The 18737-nt window shown below is 41.4% G+C and overlaps 1 long non-coding RNA gene across 1 annotated transcript; it reads left to right on the top strand.

Moving 5' to 3' along the window:
• On the top strand, positions 1659–3801 carry LOC106502827. Its single transcript, XR_001296481.2, has 3 exons — positions 1659–1835; positions 2513–2650; positions 3040–3801. It is a non-coding gene; the product is annotated as an uncharacterized LOC106502827 (long non-coding RNA).

Genomic DNA, 18737 nt, shown 5'->3' on the forward strand with positions numbered 1-18737 from the left:
ATTTCACTGAGGTGGTCTTTCCTGTGACCACAGAAGCCTGCTGAGGGGGTTTCAGTCACTATCAGAGACCCGTGATGGGATAACAGCCCCTGAGTTCATTTTTGTTCTGGTTCATTATCTGGATAAGCTCCATACCCAGCTCTCTTCTGCCTTATCTGAGGGGACAGAACCAGCCGTGAGTGAGTCATAGGATCTGGTCAATCACATTTCTACAATTTTATTAGAACGACTGGGTAGATTAGCTTTGTGAAACATGGAAAAAGTGTCTTGGGCATTCATCAGAGTCTCCCACAATTCCTAGAATTATTATTATTATTTTTTCATGGTAGCCTCTGTGGAAAGAGAGCAGGGAAGCCAGGAGACCTGAGTTACTGGGTCCTGACCCTGGTAACTCCAGGGGTAACCTTGAGTATGGTCAGAATGCTTTTGGTCTTGGCTGGTGGTATGGACAAAGTTCCATAGAGCTTAGGGCTTGGCAAGAGGGGCAGAGAAAGTTTCTCTAGGGAGACATTGGAGACTAGGGTTTTAAACAATGAACTTAATTTCACCAAGCAAACTGAGGCAAGGGCAAGGGGTTTCCAGTCGGAGAGCCTGACTGAACAGACTGATGCAAGATGAAAGTTAGTGAAGGGTCTCAGGAATGGTACATCTTTGATTGTGGTGAGAAGGAAGGTTGTGCTGCAGAGCCTGGAGAGGTAGAGGGTGGAAGCCAGGTCTGGACAATGGGCATCTCCCAAAGGCTGTTGAGCATGGGGAGGCGGGAAGGGAATATGATTATGATTTATTTCATTAAGCAGTCGACAGCCACGATAAAACTGAAGGAATCACTTGTTGCTCACATTGGCCCTGCACAGTATGTAAACCACCACTGATCTCCCCATTTAGCAGATGAGAAAGCTGAGCCTTGGAGAGATTACATGCTCAAGGACAGAATACAGAAGATAAAAATAATATTTCAGCATCATGATTCATATTTAAGCCTGACAGGATTCCACTGAGTTCTTATAAATGTCAGAGATTAGATTGTATTTGCTCTGAGGCATTATCAGGGTTTAGACATTCATCCAAGATTCTAAAATGGAAAGAGGCCAATACTGCTTCAGTAAAATTCAGAGTCATTAGCAGAGAGATCATTTGGCCTCTCTCTTAATTATTTCTTACTCAGAACCAACGTTTCATTCTTTTCATTGGCTCTAGGGGAGGCTGGGACTTGTCTGAAGATGGTGGGGCAACTAAAATTTTTGTAGCATTTTCTGCATCAGCTCTGATAAGGCAGACTTCATTTAGGGATGTTAATGCCACAGTGGAGGCCTGAAAGATTCTGGGAGAGTGAAAGGAATTTTAGTATTTACAAATACAGCAGTCTCCCCTTATCTGCCGAGGGGATACATTACAGGACACTCAGTTGATGCCTGAAACTACGGATAGTACCAAAGCATATATATATATACCATGTTTTTTCCTCTATATACATACCTATGATAAAGTTTAATTGATAAATTAGGCACTGAAACAGATGAACAACAACAACTAATCATAAAGTAGATTGTGATAAAAGCTATAATGTGACCTCTTTTTTTTTTTTTTATTCTTCTCTCTCAAAATATCTTGTTGTACTGTACTCACCCTTCTTCTTGGAAAGTTGTGACATGAAAATGCCTATGATGAGAAGTGAGTTGAATGACGTAGGCTTTATGATACAGCATTAGGCTGCTGACCTGATGATGCTTCAGAAGGTGGGTCATCTGCTTCAAATGATCCTGGACCATTGAACTGTGATGATGCTGGTGACCGGATGCCTTGAGCAGATGATGGTGATGGCTGAGAAATCCCAGGTAGGCTGCAACGGGATGGGATGAGATTTCATGAAGCTGCTTAGAATAGCACACAATTTAAAACTCATGAATTGTTTATTTCTGGAGTTTTTCTTTGACTATTTTTGGATCAAGTTTGGCCATGGGTAACTGAAATGGAAGAAAGTAAAACCACAGATAAAGGGAAAAACTGTATTTTCAGAGAGGGTGATGCTTTTCCATAGATTTGCAGATAAACTCAAAAGAATCCACTTGGCTGGATCAAGTTTAACAAGGGTTACCATGTTGCATCTCAGAGCAGGAAAGAATAAGACAGGGAAAGCATTGGAACTTATTTCTTGAGTTGCATTTTCAACAGTCATAACAAGGAATTCTCACTTTTGGCACTGGGAGTTGACCAATCAGGACTGAAGTACTCACCCTCCATTTACAAGTGGAAACTTTGGGAAGTCACTTACCTGCCATCAATCTCAGTTTACACACCTTTAAGGTAAATCTAACATCCCCTTCCATATAGAGGTGTTGTGAGAATGCAGCTGACACACACACATCTAGAGTGGGTTCAAAATATTTATGAAAATTATGTAAGTTTGGAATTATTTTTCCCCCCTCAGGTCTTAGATGCTTTTTACTGGTTTTTGTTCTCCATAAGGTTTTATTATAGTGATTCTGATTTTGTCTCCTAAATTCCTCTCCAGTGGCTCATGACATGGCTCCAGGAAGACTTTCCCAACACCTAAAGAATTTCTTTATTCCTTTTCCCAGTCTGGTATTTCTACTTACTATTTTGCCAGCTCCTAGACCTACTGTGTCTGGGATCCAGGGTGAAGCCAAAGGTAGGTGTATCCTTCAACGCTTCTAGCTATAAAGTACATTGTTGAGATTAGGAAGATGATCACGCTTGGGGCCTCCCCAAATTTACTTTATCCCAAGATACAAATGACATTCTAAAATGTATGAGAATAGAATTGATAGAAAACCAAGCTAAAGCTAGCACTTAATTGGAAAGAAGTTTATTTTTTTAATTTTTATATAGAATAAACCATTGTGCATTTATTACAAAATCATTAAGAATTTATAGCAAAAAATGAGGCAAATTCTAAAATATTACAAGTTTCTTTTCAAAATGTGTTGATGCATTTTCACCATCATTCGGTTCCCATGGGGGTAATTTAATGTCTTCTGCTCTTGAAATTAACATCCCCTCTCCTTTTCTTATCCACAGCCACAACCACCCTGATGCTCTGGATTGCTCAGAAATTCCAAATTTCCTGCTGCCTCACTGACTGGAACAGACTGGAATGCAACACAGCTGATGATAACAGCAGAGGCCTCAAACCACAAGGGCAGGCAGCCCCAGGAGCTAATCCTTGCTCCACCACTTCTGGTGAAAGATAAGGTCCAAGTTACTTAGCCTTCATCATAGGTCACATTTCCCTGGAAAAAGAGACGACGTCTCTGAGGAGTGTGTGGAGGAGGCTCATCGGGGAGTGAATTCAGAAACAACATCTGCGATGGGGAGGGAGGCAGGACTTGGTGGAGGGAGAAGTTGGAGTGTGGTGCAGCTTCTATGGAGGCCTCCAGCGATCCCACAGGGAGCTGAGATGGCTCTTCGGAATTGTTCTGGTTGTGGACAAATGGTTAGGCGCTTGTTCTTCCATGTTGACCTATCACAGATGTAGGCTGCCTTCTGAGAAAGGATCTGAGACGAAAGATCTTTTTGATTGACTCTTAGAGCAGCAGCCAGAGGTCCTGGTAGTAGGCAGAATGAACACCTCCATCCTGAGGTGTACCTGGGCAGCCCATTGTACCTTTGCCTACATTCTCAGTATATCACAGAACCAAGGAAGTGTCCTTGGCCACTCCACTGAAACTGCAATCCCTTAATCTCATGTCCTCCTACCCCATCTGACTGATATTCATTGCATTTATCATGAACTGACATCCTTTATAAGAATTTATCTGCTCAGTATTCTGTAACAACCTAATAGGGAAAAGAATTTGAAAAAGAACAGATAACATGTATATGTACAACTGAGTCCTTCTTCTCACCAGGAACTAAGACAACATTGTTACTCAACGATACTCCAATATACAATAAAAATTTTAAAAAAGAATTTATTGTCTTTCTGGAACTGCTCTAGAACAGTGGTCCCCAACTTTTTTGGCACTAGAGACTGGTTTTGTAGAAGACATTTTTTCCATGGACAGTGCAGGCAGAATGGTTTGGGGATGATTCAAGCACATTACATTTATTGGGCTCTTTATTTCTATTGTTATTACATCAGCTCCACCTCAGATCATCAGGCATTAGATCCAAGAGGTTGAGGACCCCTGCTCTAGGACACCCTCCAAGTTACTTGAGGGCAGGAATTTTGTTTTGCTCATGATTGTGTATCCAGTCCCCAGAACAGAGGTTGGTATGGATTGAACTCTCCATAAATATTTTAACTGAGTGGAATAAATATAACACATACTGAGTACTTATGGGAAGTGTTCAAGTTCTAAGCACTTGCAGTAGCAAACACAATTGTCACAACTCCATGCAGGGGGCACTATTGTTATCCCTATTTTAAAGACGAGGAAATTGAGGCACAGAATGTTCAATGACCTTGCCAACCTCATGCAGCTTAGAAGTGTTGTATTCAGGATCAGAACCCGGCAAAGGGATTCGTACCATAAGCCACCATCCCTTACTCTCTCTCCAGCTGGTCCTCCATCTGAGTCAGTTAACTGTGCCCTTCTTCCCTTCCCCTATCTGTGTCCAGTAATCTCATCGCTGCATGCTTCAGATACTTTGGTTGAATCTTTGTTGTTTTATAGCTTCAGACCAAAAGGTGAGACCTCGACTGAGTTCGAATTCCTGTACTTTTCTTCACACTTTCTCAACACTAATACCTTAGAACCTGATCAACTCACACAACTTCTTTTTTTTTTTTGGTCTAACACTGCCATTGACAGATGTGGATGCAGAGGCTATAATGGTTTATGGTGCTTTTTTGCATCCATTATCTCACTTGATTAGCCCAATAGTTGTGGGATACGGGCTGTACAAGGATGGCCACCTGCAGTTTATAGAGGAAACAGAGGCTCAGAAAGATTAAGTGGAGCTATTTGGAAGCAGAATTTTTAGTTCTAAGTCACATGTTTGCTCTATTTTGCTCTTTCTTTTTTCTTGTTGGCACCTGGAAGGCAGAAATTAAGCCCAAAGCATTTCTGCCCTCCATATTCATTGAAAGTCACTTGGGACATTGGTGAGCATTTATCATTGGCTTCTTCCTATTTGACAAATGAGGAAACTGAGGCACAACAAGGTTACATGATTTCCCCAGGTTACATTGTAACGTCACGGAAGCTGGGATGTTAATTTCAAAGTTCACGTGCTTGTACTCCTTAGCACTCTCACTGCTTTTATTCTGGGGTCTATTTCAAACCTCCATCCGCCTTTCCCTGAGTAATGTAATAGGGTTCATGCGTACATTCTCAGTCGCTCAGTCCTGTCCAACTCTTTCGTAACCCCATGGACTGCAGCCTGTCAGGCTCTTCTGTCCATGGAATTTTCCAGGCAAGAATACTGGAGTGGGTTGCCATTTCCTCTTCCAGGGGATCTTCCTGACCTAGAGGTCTTGCATTGGCAGGCAGATATCACTGAACTACCTGGGAAGCCCAATAGGGTTCATAGCTAACATTAAAAAAGAAATGATGGTTACAAATAGAAAAGCCCAGTTTACTTTAAATGCACTCAGGATGTATTACTGCCCTGCGAATCTGAGAAGGTGTTTAAAGAGACAGTGTTGGGAAAATTTACTTATTATACAGAGCTCCTTTTATCCAGTTATATCAGAAAAAAATCCATGGTATCTTTCAGAGACCTAAGGAAAGCAAGAACATTTATCCTCCTCTTTGAATTTAACTTAAACATAAAGACACTGGGGTCATCTTCCTGAGGCTGAGCTCCAGGTGACAGATTCCAGACAGGAGGAAAAGAACTTGAAGGAGCCTATTTTACACAGGCCACTGGAATGCTTTCTTTGGTTCTGAGCCTCATAAATGGACACAGATACACAGAAATATATAGCTACCTCTTGAGAGAAATGGACCATAAAAAAAGCTGAGAGCCAAAGAATTGATGCTTTTGAAGTGTAATGCTGCAGAAGACTCTTGAGAGTCCCTTGGACTGCAGGAGATCCAACCAGTCAATCCTAAAGGAAATCAGTCCTGAATATTCATTGGAAAGACTGATGCTGAAGCTGAAGCTCCAATACTTTGGCCACCTGAAGTGAAGAACTGACTCACTGGAAAAGACCCTGATGCTGGGAAAGATTGAAGGCAGGAGGAAAAGGGGACAACAGAGGATGAGATGGTTGGGTGGCATCACTGACTCAATGGACAAGAGTTTGAACAAGCTCCAGGAAATGGTGATGGACAGGGAAGCCTGGCATGCTGCAGTCCATGGGGTCACAAAGTGTTGGACATGACTGAGTGACTGAAATGAACTGAACTGAACTGAACTGAGAGAAATGGTTAGGAGAATAAATGTTAAGTTCTGTCCTTATAGTGAAGAAAATCAATTCAGTTCCCAGACTCTCAGAGCTCCTCATGGCCCTGGCTTGAGAACCATCACTCCGGTCAGAGTGAGGGCAGTTGTGGCAGTTTTAAGACCTGACTATATCTTCTTTCACATACTATCAAGAGGGAAAGTCTAGTTCTCTCTCTGGCTTGAAATGAGGCAGGAATTTATGACTGCTTTGACAGGTAAAGTGTGGGAGAAGTGACCCTAAGTAATGTATAAGACTGGGTTAGAAACAGTCATGCAGCTTCAGCCTAGCTTTCTCTTAGGACACGAGCTTTTGAATGGAGACCCTGACGATGCTGTAGAGTCCACATGGAGTGAGTGAAGCCCAAGGACTCTAGCTGATGCCACATAGAACAGAGATATTTGAGGCTTATCTGTTGAGTTTGGCCCAAATTGTTTATTCATGAACTATGTAGATGGTTATCTTATTTCCATGTCACATTTAAGCAGTTTGCTTCCCAGGTGGCGCTAGTGGTAAAGAATCTGACAATGCAGGAGATGCAAGAGATGCAGGTTCAATTCCTGGGTCAGGGAGGTGTCCTGGAGGAGGAAATGGCAACCCACTCCAGTATTCTTGCCTGGAGAATCCCATGGACAGGGAGCCTGATGGGCTACAGTCCATGAGGTCACAAAGAGTCGGACATGACTGAGGCAACTTAGCACATTGCAGAATAACAGATAATCTTAACAATAGCCAGTGCCATAGATGACATGCTGGAATGTGAGCTATCATTCACAGAATTGAATGGGTGTGAAGGTAGCATCTTATGTTTGGATTCAAACTACCATTTATACAATGCATTGAACATAGAGTTACTTCACAAATGGTTGTTGAATGAACTGATGAACAAATGAGCAAAGAATCTCTGGGAGAGATCTTTCTCAGCAGAATCACCCTTGGGGTTGTAACTGACCACATTTCTAATTGAAGTCACTCATAGGATGAGGTTGTCAAAAATCTGTGCAGTCCAAGTTAAAGGAATAAATGTTTTTCTTATCTCCTGTAATGATTTGATCATAAGGAAGGCTGACATCTTTGGGGAGGTAATTTAAGGGGAATTGACAAGCTGAAGGGAGGCAAAGATTGTGTTGATGCTTCAAAACCCATTTCAGGAAAAGGTGAGGAATATTTATTTAGTCTGAAGAATAGAAGGGGAAACAGAGTTGTTTCAAATTCTTGAAGGAAGTGACAGATTTCTTTTCTGTTATCCAACAGCTGGATGAAAACAAACAGGCTAATGCTATAAAATACCAGCTGGTCAACTCTTTTAGTAAAGGAACTGATGTAAATACTTTAGGCTTTAAAGCCCTGTGATCTCTGTTGCAATAATCCATCCCATCTTTGTGGAACAAAAAGCAGGCAACATGTAGACAAATGAGTATAGCTGTATTCCAATAAAACTTTATTCACAAAAACAAGCTTTGACTGGGCCAGGTTTGACTCTTGCCAATAGTCTTTCAATCCTTGCTATAAAGAAATGTTTTGGTTTTTTTTTTTCTTTCCTAGATAAGTCCAAGCTACCCAATACATAGAGCCATCATAAACTTCAGAACTAATTGTCTTAGAGAAGAATGATGTTTTCTTAGTATGTTTAAAATAGGCTGGATGTACAGATTGGACAAAAATACTCTCTCTTGATGGTATGTGCATATATATGTATATCAAAGGGCTTATACTGAGAATATATAAAGAACTCTTACAACACAATAATAATAATAAAAATAAAATGCCCTTTATTCCTCATGGGTAAAAGTTATGAACAGGCACTTTACAAAAGATATAATGATGGCAAATAAATACCAAAAAAGATACACTATCTAATTTGTCTTCAGAGAAATGCAAACTTAACCATATAAATTACCAATGTACTCATTAAAGTGGCTGAAATTAAAAAGACTGACAGTGTGTGTGGGCTTAGTCACTCAGTCATGTCCGAATCTTTGCTATCCCATGAACTGTGTAGCCTGTCAGGCTCCTCTGTCCTTGGAATTTTCCAGGCAAGACTATTGGAGTGGGTTGCCATTTCCTCCTCCAGGGGATCTTCCCTACCCAGGAATTGAACCCGGGTCTCCTGCATTGCAGGCAGATTCTTTACTGTCTGAGCCCTATTAAGTATAAATAAGAATGTGAGCAAGCAGAGCTTTTGGGCTTTGATTGTCAAAGTATGAAATGCTATTGTCACTTTGAAGATTTTTTGGCAATTTCTTATAAAATCAAATGTTCACATATCATCAACCAATAGATCCTATTCCTAGATATTGAGCCAAGAGAAATTAACACATGCGTCCACAAAACATTGTTGATGTTCAGTCACTAAGTCATGTCCAACTTTTAGTGATCCTGTGGACTGCAGCACGTCAGGCTTCCCTGTCCTTCAATATCTTTCAGAGTTTGCTCAGATTCAAGTCCAATAAGTCAGTGATGCTATCTAACCATCTCATCCTCTGCCTCTTGCTTCTTCTGCCTTCAATCTTTCCCACAAAAAGACTTGTACACAAATGTTCAGAGCAGCTTTATGCATAACAGCCTTCAAATGAAGCAATCCAAATTCTTGTTAACAAATGAATGGATGAAGAAATAGTAATATAGCCATGCAATGGTACATATTATTCACAATGAAAAAGAATAAACTATTGATATTCTCTACAACATAGAAGAATCTCAAAATATGTTGAGGAAGGGAATTCAGACACAAAATACTTAGAACTCTAGAACAGGAAACAATTATTTATAATGACATCCCACCGTAGTGGAAAGTAGATGAGTGGTTGCCTGGCGCTGGGGCTAGGACTGATGGACTTTAAATGGTTACAAGGAAACTTTCTAGTATCATGGACATGTTTTATAACATGATTGTGGTGGTGCTTTCATGACTGTATAAATTTGCTGATGCTCACCAAACTGTGCCATGTCTTCTACAGGTTCTCAGTAGGGTCTTGGAGAAGGCAATGGCACCCCACTCCAGTACTCTTGCCTGGAAAATCCCATGGACGGAGGAGCCTGGTAGGCTGCAGTCCATGGGGTCGCTGAGAGTTGGACACGACTCAGTGACTTCATTTTCACTTTTCACTTTCATGCATTGGAGAAGGAAATGGCAACCCACTCCAGTGTTCTTGCCTGGAGAATCCCAGGGACAGGGGAGCCTGGTGGGCTGCCGTCTATGGGGTCACACAGAGTCGGACACGACTGAAGTGACTTAGCAGCAGCAGCAGCAGCAGCAGCAGCAGCAGTAGGGTCTGACTATTTGCGGCCCCAGGGACTGTAGTCTGCCAGGCTCCTCTGTTCATGAGATTTTTCCCAGGAAGAATACTGGAGTGGGTTGCCATGTCCTCCTCCAGGGATCGTCCCAACCCCGGGATCAAACCTGCGACTTTTGTTTCCTGCATTGTGCTTCCTGCGTTGACAGGTGGATTCTTTACCACCAGTGCCACCTGGGAAGTCCTATTATATGCACAGTTTTCCTCAATAAAATTAGTTTTCAAAAAATAGGGCAAATGGCCATCCTTCGGGGATCTACTACTACTAATAAAGATACTCAAAGTGAAAGTCTCTCAGTCGTATCTGACTCTTTGCAACCCCATGGACTATACAGCCCATGGAATTCTCCAGGCCAGAATACTGTAGTGGGTGGCCTTTCCTTCTCCAGGGGATCTTCCCAACCCAGGTCTCCAAAACCCACATCTCCCGCATTGCAGGTGGATTCTTCACCATCCGAGCCACCAGCAAAGCCCAAGAATACTGGAGTGGGTAGCCTATCCCTTTTCCAGCGGATTTTCCTGACCCAGGAATCAAACTGGGGTCTTCTGCATTGCAGGTGGATTCTTTACCAACTGAGCTATCAGGGAAGCCCAACAAAGATATTAATAGCTAATATTTATTGAATGCTCACAGTCTCCGATATTGTGCCAGGTGCTTTGATTATCTGTGCTAATTCTAGAACTACCTTTTGAAGTAGCAGTAGTGTTGGCTCCATATTCCAGAAGGAAAACCCAAGCCTTAGAGATTTAATGACTTTCTCAAGGGTATGCACTAGCCGTTTGCAGAGGTGGGGTCTTAAACCAGATCTTTCAGATCCTCAGACTTCAGCTTTATTTCTTACACCATAGAACCATGTTCTAAAAACGTTTCTCCTAATTTGAAGTTCTAGGAATATAGGGAAAATCAGCTGTCTGAAGTTGATTTAGCAGATAAGAATCAGATATCTGTTGCCTCATCCGAGCATATGTCTGAGCTATCTGGGGAGTAGCACCGCTGCTGACCATCTAGATTGCTTGGAAAGATAATCTGGAACATCATCTGAAGCATGTGAATGTCAACTCTTGGGTTGAAAAATAAAATGTGGTTGTATTTAGCGTTAGGACTCATCTGGTCATGATCTCATGAAGCATTTCTGAGGAGATCTGGTACACTGTTGATATACTGGTTCCTATTTTTATCCAAAAATAATTCAGCTGTTTTTTTTTCCTGCTAACAATTTCTGGACTTTTTCATAGCATGGAGTGTTTATTAGATTACAATGCTTAAGTTCACAGTCGGTTAAGAAGACATGGTGATGAATCAAGCCAATCAGGGTAAGAATTATGGCTCACAAGGCAGGAATCCTCTTCTCTTTGCTCTGCCACGGACTCTGGCAACTCATTCTCTGATCTCAGCTTCCTTATGTGAAAAATGAAGTAATGGACACTTAATTACTTTTCAAGCTTTCATAAGGATTTAATTTATGAATCTGTTAATAAACATACCATTTCCACAGGCTCATTGGCAAAGATGGAACTGTATTATTCAGATTTACTGTAGCATCAAATTACCCCCAATATCAGTGGCCTCAGTATGAATTTTATTTCTTGTGTATGGGGCTGTGGGTCAGGTTTGGTCTGTGGACTGGGTCTTGTCTGCATGTCAGGTTCAGGGGCCCTCCATATGTCCCTCATTCCCAGACCCAGGCTGAAGCAGCAGCAGACACTTGGACATCTACTTCTCATGGTGAATACAGGAAGGGAGAGACAGATGGGAAATACACAAAGCTCAAATCTGACCTCCAATTGGGCAAAGCAAGTCATGCGGCCAAGCTCAGAGTCTTGGAGCCTGGTCATCAGGCCCTGACGTGGTGTTGGAAGCATAAAGATCTCCTGACTAATAACGCAATCTGCAGTGAGTGAAACCTCAGAGACTTTAAGAAAATTTTAGGTAGCTGGATCTAAGAGTCAAAAGTCTTCTCTCTCATTTACTCAGAGACCGATTTACTAACTTCTAGTTTCCTTTTCTTCTCATCCTCTCCCTGGGTTCACTGGCTATTAAGGGTAGACTTTTAGACCCAGAAGTCAAACTGTAGGTCCTTTGAGGGCTTTTGGCATTACTAATCATTCACACAGTTTAATGATTCAAATATTTTTAATAACACTGACTTGTAGCATTAGTAATCTATTGTGATCTTGATGGTGTTAGGAAAACATTTACACGGGAGGATGTATTTTCTGAGTGGGGTCAGTCCTATGGTATATCTTGCCCCCATACCAGCTGTGACATTCTTTTTGGCTACAATGGTTCATGATTGTCAAAGAGGTAAAATGAGGAGTCCTGCACTGAATAAATTACTGCATCCTCACTCACCCTTTAGCTTTCCTCTATGTAGGAGGAATTCACAGGCTGGAGATGACTGAATCCTGTATTCGTTGAGTCAGGCTTCAGTCATCGTAGCATGAAAGTGTCCATAGACAACAAGTAACTGAACAAATTTGACTGTGTTCCAACAGCAATTTGTTTACAAAAACAGGTGGCTGGCCAGATGTGCCTCATGGGCTGTAGTTTACAGATCCCTGCTCTAAGTGACAGCTGAGTGATAAAAAACCAATCTTGTTCTGATGAAGGCTGATGTTACAACAGAGGTTGCTGGGTTTCCAACAAATTCCTCTTTTCTGGAAACTTGATGGTGTGTTTTTCTTGGAAAATCAAGTCTTTCATTTGGTCATGCAACCCCTTACTATGTGATGTGTGTGAGTGTGTGTGCGTACATTTAAAAAAAGTTTTTCAGCTGTACTGAAATAAAGTTGAAATATACCACTGCATAATTTTACGGTGTTATGCAACTTAAGGTACAATGGCTTGATGTATGTGTATATTACAAAACAATTATTGAAATAAGTAAGTTAATACATTTTTCAGAGAGTAGTAGGGTAGGGTAAAAAAGAATAAGGATGCTTTTCATGAGTGGAATGAGGGAGAAAGTTTCTCCCACTATGTAGCATTGTCCCCACTGTCACTGATTGGAAAAATCTGTGAACTGAGATGTAATATGGTATGCTTACATTTTCACAGAAAAATCACGAAAGCTAGAACTGGAACCCAGATACCTTGTCTTTGTTTCAGAGTTTCCCATGGCTTCTCAAAAATAAATTATCATTGGAGAACCAGAGTTTTGACTCAGTTGGATACCACTTGTTTTACTGTCCATCTTACATTTCCTTTAAAGTAACTTTTTAAAAAGCTTAAATAGAAACATGACAGAAGAAAATGTGATCTTACTACTTTAAATGGAAGATGGATATCAATACTTATCCATAATTATTTAAAACACACTCAAAACTTTACAGGAGAAGAATAAGATTGATCTAGGCACCACTTAGAATCACCTCCCTAGTATGGTCATACTTGAGCACACTGAGCAGGACTTTCTGCAGACCCCACCTGTCAGAAGCAGTCTTTGCATAGATGCTGCAGCTTCCATGATTCACCTTCCACCATCTCAGGTTAACTGACAAAGTTACGGCCTCCAAAAATTGAAGGTAAATTACATACAAATGAACCAAGCGTTGACTCTGATGAAAAAAAAAAACAACAAAACAACAAACCCCTTATGAACCATTTTACCTTATGTCTTCTCTACATAAACATAAATGGCACAAAAAAAGCAGCCTTGAGGAAAGAAAAGGATCAATGAATCCTTTTATTCCCAACTCTTTTGCAGCATATTTTGATCACCTGCAAGTGTGCAAGCCCCATAGTAAGTGACAAGTGCAGCAGGTTCTTGTCCTTGAGGATTATGATTGAGGCTGGACTTGGGGGTTATAAACCAGCTGGACTCATGGTGACTTGCTGACAACAAACCACTAAGCTTTGAGTGACCAGCTTGCTGCCGAACCTCACACTGGCCAAAAGGGCGCTTCTGCAGGTGGACCGCCTTTTTAAAAAATTTTTTACTTTCTCTAACATTTCACTTGACATAGTAGTCTCTAAGATCACCCATGTTCAATGACAAATGTTCCTTCTTCTTATGGCTGAGTTCAGTTCAGTTCAGTTCAGTTGAGTCACTCTTGGCAACCCCATGAATCACAGCACGCCAGGCCTCCCTGTCTATCACCAACTCCCGGAGTTCACTCAAACTCATGTCCATCGAGTCGGTGAGGCCATCCAGTCATCTCATCCTCTGTCGTCCCCTTCTCCTCCTGTCCCCAATCCCTCCCAGCATCAGAGTCTTTTCCAATGAGTCAACTTTTCGCATGAGGTGGCCAAAGTACTGGAGTTTCAGCTTTAGCATCATTCCTTCCAAAGAACACCCAGGGCTGATCTCCTTCAGAATGGACTGGTTGGATCTCCTTGCAGTCCAAGGGACTCTCAAGAGTCTTCCCCAGTACCACAGTTTAAAAGCATCAATTCTTCGGTGCTCAGCTTTCTTCAGAGTCCAACTCTCACATCCATATTATATATATATATATATATATATATATATATATATATATATATATATACACTGCTTCTGCTGCTGCTGCTAAGTCACTTCAGTTGTGTCCGACTCTATGTGACCCCATAGATGGCAGCCCACCAGGCTCCTCCATCCACAGGATTCTCTAGGCAAGAATACTGGAGTGGGTTGCCATTTCCTTCTCCAATATATATACACTACATCTTCTTTATCCATTCGTATGTGAATGGACATATAGATTGCTTCCATATCATGGCAATTGTAAATAATACTGCTATGAACACTGGGATGCACATATCTTTTCAATGAGTGTTTTTTTCTGGATACATACCCAGGAATGGAATTGCTGGGTGGTTCTACTTTCAGTTTTTTGAGAAACCTCCATAATGTTTTCCACAGTGGCAGCACCAATTTGCATCCCCGTCAACAGTGAACAAGGCTTCCCTTTTCTCCACATGCTCACCAATATTTGTTATTTGTGTTCATTTTGATGATAGTCATTCTGACAGGTGTGCGGTGACATCCCCTGTGGCTTTGATTTGCATTTCCCTGGTGATTAGCGATGTTGAGCATCTTCTCATGTACGTCTTGCAGACAAGATTTCTTTTTTAATTCTCATTTCACCAGTGAGGGTCAAAGAACTTGAGCCATTTTCCTGGGGTTACATGTTTAGAAAGGAGAGGGGAGAGAGGAAAATGGTGAGAATGCAGACGTGAAAGGCATGGTTTTCTTTGGCTCGAGAGAGGCAAATGGAGAGGGTCTGAGGAGGCAAGAGTGGCTGTAGCTGATAAAACCCAGCCTCCTCCTGTGTCTTGTGTTCGAAAATTAGGAGGGTGTGTTTCTCAGTTGATGATTTCAGTGTAACTGCTAGAGTGAGGGAGGGAAAAAGGAAGCCAGATTGCTAATTTTGTCTTTGTGGCATTTTACTAAAATGCCCCTCAAGGTGGCCGGAAGTTGGAAGCCCTCAAGGCTTGAAGCTCTGGAGTAGCATGCAAAGAGAGGCGCTGGGCTGGGGGTGGGGCACCTGGAGGTGAGGCACCACACAGCTTCTCATTTGGGTTTTGGCTCTCAGCAGCTATTAAGGTGTTTTCTCTCCGGCTCTTCATTTGCATCCTGTCATACCCATATGGCATGATTTTATTTATCTCTTGAAGGGGAATGACTGATGTAGAGTGAGGTGAAGCCAGAAGCCTGGACTTTCCGAACCTTCCTTTTGTCCTTCCCATCCTCCCAGCCTCAATCTTTCCTCCCTCTCTTCTTTGCCTCCCTCCCTCCTGCCATCTTGACTTTTGTAAATGAGAACCTTGGCTGAGTGACAGGATTCATTTTTTTCAGGTGAATGGTTGCCAGGGGGCATTTGCCTTGTAGAAGGGTTTATCCTGGCAACATTCACAGCCAGGGTGAGTTGAAGCTGTGACCTGCTGCCCTTTCTTCACCATGCAGGAGCATTTGGAATTGATATCTATATACACTGCTGATACTTTGTATAAAATAGATAACTAATACTGCTCTTAAGCTCAGGGAACAATACTCAGTGCTCTGTGGTGACCTAAATGAGAAAGAAATACGAAAGAGAGAGGATATAGGTACGTATAACTGTTTCATTTTTCTGTATGGTAGAAACTAACACAATATTGTAAAAAAACTGTATTCCGATAATTTTAAAAATGTGTACTGAGGATGATTCTGCTCAGATAGATTAAGGGCTTAGTTTACATGCTGGTTTGCTGTTTTTCTGGGATTTACAAAGAGAAAGTGATAAAAGTGAAAGCGTTAGTCACTCAGTCTTGTCCTACTCTTTGCGACCCCATGGATGTATAGTCCACCAGGCTCCTCTGTCCATGGAATTTTCCAGGCAAGAAGACTGGAGTGGGTTGCCATTTCCTACTCCAGGGGATCTTTGCAATCCAGGGATTGAACCTGAGTCTCTTGGGTCTCCTGCACTGGCAGGGAGATCCTTTACCACTAGCTCCACCTGGGAAGCTCTAACCTCATCGATTTTGCCATTTAGGTGTGAATTTTGCGATTTACACATAGTTTCTTGGAGCTCTTCAAGACAGAGTTTGCATCCTATGTTGGGGTTAAGATAACAATTGTTTCAATCTTTCTTTGTTCTCAAAAAGATAATGGATGATTCACTTATTCATTTATTTATTCTTGGCTTGCTAGCCTATGGGAGTTAAATGCCTGAGAAGTATGAAGTATTAAACAACAACCCCCAAATCAAACAAATAAAAAAGATCTTTAGAAATACAGCTAAAGTAGGATTCACTGTTCTTTTAAATACTTTAATTCTGTGTTTATCTATTTAGCAAGCACATAGTTTAGGTGTATAATATGCTGGGCACTGGGCTAGATGCCCAGAACCCAGAGTTGGAGACCTGTTCTCTGCTTTGAATCTGTTCAGAGTTAGTTAATTTCACAACTTAGGGGCTACAGCTACACAAGAGCTATGGAAAAGGGCCCAGGAGGATAAAGCTTTAGGAAATTTGGGGATTCCACGAGATATATCATATTATACACGTGCATATTTTTGGGAGGAGGGGTTCATAACTTTAATGGGATTCAAGTATTCATGAACAAATTTAGAAACATGGCTTCTGTAATTGCAACAGGTCTTTTAGATGACCTACCCACTGTGTTCTACAAGTAAGATCTTCTCTCCTTGCTCAGTGTTGCATTTGGAGCCTGGTCTACTGGCTTTATGGGCTTCTGTGGTGGTTCCAGTGGTAAAGAATCCTCTTGCCAATGCAGGAGAAGCAGGTTCGATCCCTGGATCAAGAAGATCCCCTGGAGAAGGAAATGGAAATCCTATCCAGTATTCCTGCTTGCGAAAGCCCACGCCCAGAGGAGCCTGGCATACTACAGTCAATGGGGTTGCAAAGAGTCAAACCTGACATATCAACTTAAACAACTACCGGCCTGAAAGTCTATCTTCTGAGGGTAAACATCAGAAGATACTGGGTCAGCATCTTTGTGTTGTTTGTCCTTTGGTGCAGGGCCTTGTATCATGATGTTTTTACATTTTCTGTAGTGCTTAGCTTGTATCTTATAGCAAATAGGAGAAATAAAACTTCATTAATTAATTATGTTCCAACCTTGTTACTCGATTCTCTCAAGCCTTGCTTGTCCCTGATTCTGCTCCATCTCTGGCCTCTGTGAAGTGTCCTGCCTCTCCCAAGTCAGGATGAGAATAAAGAACATTCCTTAATTGGGGTGTGTGCACCACACAAGCTTACTCTAACCCCTAATGCTTTGTTCCTTGACTATCATGTGGAGAGAGGTGTTTGGACACCATATTAATAATAGCTCTTAGTATGTATGTGGCACATTCCATTTTCAAAGGCATTTATAAACATTGAAAGATGAAAGTGTACACCACCCATTTGGGAAAAAAAGGAATGTTAATCACCACCATGTCTGTTCCTTGGAGAGGGTCACAGAATCAGAGCTGGAAGGGATGTCAGAGGTCACTTTTCAACCTCTGGTCCCTAGAGGAATTCTCTTTCCTTGGAGCCCACCAAGGTTGGGGTATTATTCAGAATTTCTTCTTGAGTTCAAGCCAAGTCTGCCCTTCTGTAACTTTTCAATTATCTATCTATCTATTTTATTAATTCCTCAATAATCCAAGGTAGCTGATTTTTTAAAATTATTTTTTAATTGGCAGGTAATTGCTTTACAATAATGTGCTGCTTTCTGCCTATATATGTGTTTGTGTGTGTGTGTGTATATACATCAACATGAATCAGTCATAGGTATACATGTGCCCCTCCCTCTTGAATTTCTGTCCCACCTCCCACCCCACCTCATTCCTCTAGTTTGTCGCAGAGCAAGGGATTTGAGCTCTTTGCATCCTAGACCTAGAGCAGATTCCCACTGGCTATCTATTTCACACGTGGTAATGCATATGCTTCCATGCTTCTCTCTCCATTCGTCCCACCCTCTCCTTCCCCAACGTGTCCACAAGTCTGTTCTTTATGTCTGCGTCTCCACTGCTGCCCTGCTAATAGGTTCACCAGTACCATCTCTCCAGATGTCATATACATGCATTAATATATAATATTTGTTTTTCTCTTTCTGACTTATTTCACTCTGTATAACAGGCTCTAGGTTCAGTCACCTTATTAGAATTGAGTCAAATGTTTCCTTTTTATGGCTGAGTAAACTTCCATTGTATATATGTACCACAGCTTCTTTAGGAAGTTGATCTTATTGTTCCCATTTTATAAAGGAGGCAACAGAGCCTTTGAAGAGCTAAGTTCCCCACCATCTCACAGCTGGTGAGGAATAGAGCTGGGCGTTACACTCTCTCTGACTCTAACAACTCTATTCCTTTGAGTTGGTTTCTTATTTCTGAGCTTTGTAATTACTGTCGAAAAACACAAAGAATTTAAGAAATTAATTTCTGCAACTAGATCATGGGTAGTTGTATTATTCTATAGGACTTCATTTTTCTTACCATAGTTAACCACTGAGTTTGCCCACTGGTAAGATAACCAGTAAGACTATCTATAGGAGAGATATTAGCAGCATCACATTTACATTCAGATCTAATACAATTTTTGTGCAAATAATATTGAGGCATAATAACAGCAACAATAGTATAATAATGTAATAATAATAATAATAGCTGCTATCAGTGGAAAG

This window comes from Capra hircus, chromosome 14, assembly GCF_001704415.2.
Source record: "Capra hircus breed San Clemente chromosome 14, ASM170441v1, whole genome shotgun sequence".
Taxonomy (NCBI): Eukaryota; Metazoa; Chordata; class Mammalia; order Artiodactyla; family Bovidae; genus Capra; species Capra hircus.